At 39.3% G+C, this 7,084-nt stretch overlaps 1 long non-coding RNA gene across 1 annotated transcript; it reads right to left on the bottom strand.

The window, feature by feature from the left end:
* Positions 1–6,190: 6,190 nt before the first annotated feature.
* On the bottom strand, positions 6,191–6,852 carry LOC149143309 (uncharacterized). The gene is made up of 2 exons (XR_016264720.1): positions 6,702–6,852; positions 6,191–6,617 (listed from the first exon to the last, which is right to left on the bottom strand). It is a non-coding gene; the product is annotated as an uncharacterized LOC149143309 (long non-coding RNA).
* Positions 6,853–7,084: the final 232 nt, after the last annotated feature.

Below are 7,084 nucleotides of genomic sequence, written 5' to 3' on the forward strand. Positions count from 1 at the left end.
GATAAAAATTCCATTTTTTGTTTGCTTCACTTCTATGCCCAGAAAATATCTTAGTAATCCCAAGTCAGTCATTTCAAACTCATTCTTCATGATTTGCTTAAAATCAGTGATGAGGAAATCATCACTGCCTGTAAAGATCAAATCATCTGCATATAAGACAACAATGAGAATCTTACCTTCGCTCTCTTTGATGTAGAGAGTAGGCTCACCATCACATTTGTTGAAACCATTGTCCAACAGGTAAGCATATATCCTGCTGTACCATTTGCGCGATGCTTGCTTCAATCCATAAAGAGCTTTCTTCAACCGATATACTTTGTCTTCTTGTCCTTCAATCTCATAACCAGGCGGTTGCGCGACATACACTTCCTCTTTCAACACTCCATTCAAGAATGCTGACTTTATGTCCATCTGATATACTGTCCATTTATGCTGCGCAGCAATCACCACAACAGCGTGCACTGTCTCCATTCGCGCGACTGGCACGAACGTCTCTGCGTAATTTCTTCCATGCTGCTGCTTGTATCCTTTGACAACTAACCTTGCTTTATGCCTTTCAATCTTTCCCTCAATGTTACTTTTGGTCTTATAGACCCACTTCACTCCAATGACATGTTTTCCTTTCGGAAGGCTCACTAACTCCCATGTGTCATTCCTTTCTATTGCTTCTATTTCTTCCTCCATTGCCGCAACCCATTTTTTTTCTTTGACTGCATCTTCAAAGTGGATTGGGTCATCTACATGACAAAATAATGCAAATAAGGAATTCAGACCTGCGGTACTATCAGCTTCATCTTGTTCATAAATTTCATTTAAATTTTTGAATTTTGGCCTTCTTGTGCATGTTGAAGATGGGCTTGACATGTCACTTGGTGTCACGCTTCGCGGTGTGCTTGGAGAAGCACTTACTTGGTTGCGCGAAATTGTCCTATTATTTGTTGATGGTGTTGCTTGTTGCTTGCTTTGTTGTGCTTGAATAGGAGTAGAGGGAGTCACTGTTGAGGAATTACTTGCTGCTGTTAATTCCTCTCTGTCCTCATTTGGTATGCTTGCTTTGACATTGACTGTCTTTTCTAAACTTCCATCCCATGCTTCCTCTTCTATGAACTGCACATCTATGTTGATTATGACTTTCTTGGTTGATGGATTGTAGAGTTTGTATGCCTTGGATTCATCACTGTATCCAACAAATATGCATTTCTCCCCCTTGCTGTCCAACTTCTTTCTCAACTCATCCGGGACATGTGCATAAGCCACACATCCAAAAACTCTCATGTGAGTGACATTTTGTTTTCTTCCACTCCATGCCTCTTTAGGAACAATGTTCTGGACACTTTTGGTTGGACATCTATTCAAGATATATGTTGCACAAGCAACAGCTTTAGCCCAATAGTCATTTGGCAAATGCTTTGCCTTCAACATACTCCTTGCCATCTCCATAATGGTCCTATTCTTCCTTTCTGCCACACCATTTTGCTGTGGTGTATATCTTGTTGTAAACTGCTTGTGAATTCCATGCTCCCTGCAAAATTGAAGGAAGTTATTTGAGATGTATTCTCCACCTCTGTCTGTCCTAAGGACTTTGATGAAATGCCCGCTTTGATTTTCAACAAGAGCCTTGTATTGGTGAAAGCGCTCAAACACTTCACTTTTCTGTTTTAGGAGAAAGACCCATGTCTTCCTTGTGTAGTCATCTATGAAGGTCAATACATAGTGAATGCCATCAATTGATGGTGTCTACATTGGTCCACATAAATATGAGTGGACAATCTCCAAAGGTGCCTTCGCCCTCATTGACTTTCATGCTGGAAATGTCTCTCTATGTTGCTTGCCCAAGATACATCCTTCACATATGTTGTCTGGTTTTTCTATGAGTGGTAAACCCTTCACCATGCCTTTCCTATGCAGCAAATTCAAACCTCCAAAGTTGAGATGTCCAAATCTCAAATGCCATAACCAATTTTCATCTTTTACCTTTGCTTGAAAATTCACTTGGGTGACAACTGCCCCTTTTCTTCCATCCTCTTGTGAGTTCATTGATAGTTGTGCTTGTGCACCTTCTTTCAAATCTGATCTTATCTTCAGGGGAAACATTCTATTGTTTGTCATCTGAACCTTTGCAATCAACTGTCTGCTTGGAGGCCTATCCAAAATTGTGCACACATCATTTTTGAAGAAGACATTGTAGCCTTTTTGCATGAGCTGTCCAACGCTCATGAGATTATGTTTCAGACCGGGGAAAAAGTAAACATTTGAGATGTATTTCTTCTCCCCCTTCTTTTTTAGGATATTTACTCTTCCTTTTCCCATGACAGAGACTTTTCTATCAATCCCTAATGTCACTTCAGATTTCACACTTTCATCTAGATCAGAAAACATTTCTATGTTTCCTGACATGTGGTTGCTACACCCTGAATCTAGATACCATATATCACTCTGTTTTTCTTGTGCTACATTACAAGCTAGAAACATGCTATCATGGTTCTGATTTTCTCTTGTGAAATTTACACTTGGTTTGTTACTAATATCATATTGCTTCTTTCTACATTCATTTGCATAATGACCATACTTCTTACAATAATGACATTGAACTTGAGATTTATCATACCTCTGACCTTGTGCTTGATTTTGGCTTGGGCCTTGACTTGGATTTTGATTGCTGCCTCTTCCATTTGAGCTTGAAGGGCTGCTTCTTCCACCTCTGTGTGGGATTCTTCCTCTTCCTCTAGCATATGATCTTCCTCTACCTCGACCTTGACCAAATGATACTTGTGTCTTGAAGGCATGCTCCAAATTGAAGCTTGTTGCTCTATTTAGTCTATGTTCATGAGAAATTAGTGATGCATTAAGCTCATCCACTGAAAACTATGAGAGATCCTTTGTCTCTTCTATGGCCACAACAATGGCCTCAAACCTTGCTGGAAGACTTCTCAAAATTTTCTCAACTATTCTTCTTTCCTCAATTGTCTCACCATAAGACTTGATTTGAGTAACCAACCCACTTACATGTTTAAAAAACGAGTCTATATTATCAAACTCTTTCATACAAAGTGTTTCAAAATCTCTCCTCAACATTTGCAGCTTCATTGTCTTGACTTTTGCCATGCCTTGGTACGCTGTCTGGAGGATGTCCCATGCTTGCTTGGACTTCGTTGCTGCTGCAACCCTTGGGAAAATACTTTCATGAACTGCTTGAAAGATATAAAACAGGGCTTTTGAATCCTTCTTCCTATTGTCCCTTAACACATCTCTTTCTTGTTGAGATAAGGCATTGTATGCTGCTGCATCTGCTGGTTCTTGAAAACCATTTTCCACCAAATCCCAAATATCTTGAGAAGAAAACAGGGCCTTCATTGTAATAGCCCAATAATCATAATTTTTTCCATTAAATGGAGGTATTTGAGGATTATTCAAGCTTGTGCTTGATGTTGCCATTTCTGAGCGTAAAAACAAACTTTCTACCTGCTCGTAAATATGTTAAACACAATCCACGCTCAAAACAATTTTCACTGTTAGTAAAAACACTTTTTTTTTACACTAACAGAGTTTAACCCGCTCTGGTACCATGTTAAAAATATATTTCGTGAATTTGATTTTCGTTTTCGCGGAGGGGAGAGGCAGAGAGTTGTGACTTTCGTGAAGCTATTTTCGCGAAACTAGGTTCGTGCACCGCGAGGCCGATTTCGCGGAGCTACCTTCATGCACCGCGAGACTATTTTCCAAGGTTGAATATCGCACAACTGCGCAGCTATTTCAGAGACTTATGAATTATATTTTCTCACGACAAAATGAGGAAGTAGGTTTTGGAGCAATACAATAAACTTAGTATTGAATTCTAAAACATGAAATACATTTACATGAGACTGCCACTCATTCATCAAGTAAAATAAAAATTACAGTGATTTAAACTTATGCGCAACACTACACAGTGAAACACAGTAACTGCTGTTTTACGCGCCCACAAAAAATTGCTCCACAATTTTCTCCACAGAGACTTGCGCTCTTTTTCTACTTGCTCTCTAACCTCTCCACACCATCTTACTCTTCTATGCTCTTGTTTCAAAATGAATTTTACATTCATATTTAACTCAACAGACAATTTTTACATTTAATTCATGACAGAGCGAAATTAATTTTGATGTTGTTGTTGAGTGTGATCAGAGTCGCGCAGATGTTCCGGAGTGTGGGCAAGGCTGTTGAATTAATGCTTGCCCATATTTGTTTATCTAAGTACAGAAGTTCTTTAAATGCCTTTTTTTTCGTTTCTGAGTGGTTCGCGTCTGGCTTCGGTCCTTCTATCTTCACGCTAAGATGCAACCTGCAAAAAATGTCTTCAAGCAGAGACGCAACCTACAAAAAGTAAATCTGACAGGTATGGCTACTGTCAGAGTGTTTATTGCGGTGGTTAGGATTATTATTTCCAACATATCGCACTCTTCATAGAATGCTGGGTTCAAACCACAAACACAAAAGGCTATGTAATGACCCCAGATTTATGTAAATTTGAAAGTTACTGTGGTAAAAGACTAATACAGTTGTTGTTATGTTTTAAACAAAACTGTGGCAAACTAATTCTGATTGAATAATTTAAATTTAAATATTTTCTTGGAATTGCTGGCAGCCTCTAAGAGGTGAATCTTAAAGAAAATGATCAGTTGGGATAACTGATGGAACTACCCTCCAAAAGGGGGAAAAGCCCTGACTGAGGGATTCTGTGCTGTTGGGACAGACAGAGGAAAAACAAATCTTGCTCCAAGAGTAAAGGAGAAGAGGGAGGTTAAGTCTGGTGAGGACCAGATAACCTGGCACAAGAAGTGCACTGTTCCTGTTGAGGGCTGGAGGCCTGCAGGATTGCTCGGGGGGAGAACACCGTCTGAAGGATGGATTCTCATGGCTGGGAGGAGAGCAGAAATTTAAGCTCAGGTGACTTTTTGTTTGAGCAAAACCATTCCTGACCGAGGTGATCAGGTACGGTTCCAAACTAGTAGTCCCTGTTATGAAAATATTGTGTAGGGAATTTACAGTGATTTACTTAGGTGAGACTGTTTAATTCCTAGATACTGTTGCGAAAATAGTATAATGTGCATCTGGAAAAGCTAAAAGAGGAAACTGTTGTTAATGGGTCAACTGTGATAATACCCAGACAGTAATCATAGTGCAGAAATGTAGAATCGAAGAGCTGTACGGGTATACAGAACCCTACACCAGGACTGGCTACCGAAATAGCAGTCTCGATTCCATAGCCATTAGTAAAAGAGTTATTATTCACATTGTTAAACTTTGAACAGTTAAGTAATAATATCTTTATATCCAGCAGACTGTGAGTGTCGTGGAACAGTGAATGAACGAGGGTTTATACCCTTGAGAGAAAGAATAGGCAATGCCTGTAATAAAAGAAATCTCGGGACAGAGAATGTACCCTGGTAGATAGCCTAGGTTTCCTAAATCGTGTGTGTTCAATAGAGAAACTCTGCGCAGAAGAGCGATGGACGATGGGTCAATGCCCTTATGTTATATTAAGGGATTACCACCAAGCCTCAATGCTTTGGTACAAAACCCAAAGGGAAATCTGTAATAACAACCAGTTCTGCGAATAGAACGAATACATTTCCACATGCTGTGAAATACAGTGACGGAAAACATTAACTGAAACGAGGAACAAGATTCTGTGTATTAGAGCTAAAACCGATAACTATGAAAGCATATATTCATTGTAGTGCATGTAAACAAAAGAGGAACATTCATCTGTAAACCTGAGACGAGAACATGCATCTGGTAATAACATATAACCTTGTTCAATCCGAGCAAAAGAACTGTGCATGCGAGTAAAGAAATGTGACTCCATTGAACAGTAAGTATATGTATGCAAACCATAACCCTTTCGGACTCATGCATGCGAGCAAAAAAAGAAGGTAACCTTGTGAAACCGCAAGTCTGTGTATAAAAACCATAACCATAGACACATATATAATAGCCTGCGGGACTGTATAATGGAACAGAGGTCATGCATGCAAAGTAATCCTTTCCACAGGATAAGGAATTATTATTCAAACATTATTTATGCGCCAAACTATGATAAACCAGCTGGTGGAACCTTAATATTTTAATACAGAAATCTATAGCAAGATTATCATCATAATATGGTAATATCAAGACAGTACTGTGCGGAAGGAAAAGACCAAAACCCGTATAGTATATAATCTCTAAGACTCTGTCCTGAGGAATGAACATTCAAACGAAAATACCCAATACATTAGCGAAATGTCTGTGGGTCGAGGAAAGTCTTTACAGAATTAAAAGACAAATTTATATCCTGAGCATATCCATACATATGCGAATAGAAAACAGTTCCATTATATACATTCATAATCATATCTGCGCGTGGAGGCCAGATATAAACCCTTGTAAACACAGTAATAGTTTAAGCCTGCCAATAGAGGCTCGGCAGTTCTCAAAAAGAGGCAAACTCGATGGTTACAACAAAACCCAGAACCTCTGTAAGAAATAATTTGTAATCGGTTAACACAGTCAACCTTAGCTAAGCAGCGAGCTGACTGTAAGGTTCTTCACCGAGATCACTCGGAAGTAAACGAGACAACCATAAGGGAAACAGAGACCTGCATAGACCATAGAGGGTATGCACAACTGTAAACCCTGAACCATATTCAAACGAACCAACCCTCAAATGCCGAGAAGCTTACCTGGTGTGGTTCGAGACCGCTGTCGAGCAAACCACTGTGAAAGTCGACCAAAGCATAGCCAGGGCAGCTGCACAAGAACTTGACAGGGAAAAAACGAGAACGCAATAAGTGATAAGTCGTGATATTCCAGCCATGAAACGAAACACAGAACTGAACAAAATTGTAGAAATTCATAGAATATAACAAAAAACACATTAACACAATGACACCAAAAGTTTGATAATGAAATTCGGTTATCTTCAAGCTGACATCTCTGGGCCCTAGTCTTCACTGGGGAGGCATTTATATTAAATATTGAAAACCATAAATACATAAAATAAAATTGCTTTAGATACAATCCTAAACAATCCTGCTATAATCTGCTCTGTCTCTTGATCCTGTAC

This window comes from Pinus tabuliformis, chromosome X (genome assembly GCF_031772625.1).
Source record: "Pinus tabuliformis cultivar Carrire ecotype Pingquan chromosome X, CPIR1, whole genome shotgun sequence".
NCBI classification, from domain to species: Eukaryota; Viridiplantae; Streptophyta; class Pinopsida; order Pinales; family Pinaceae; genus Pinus; species Pinus tabuliformis.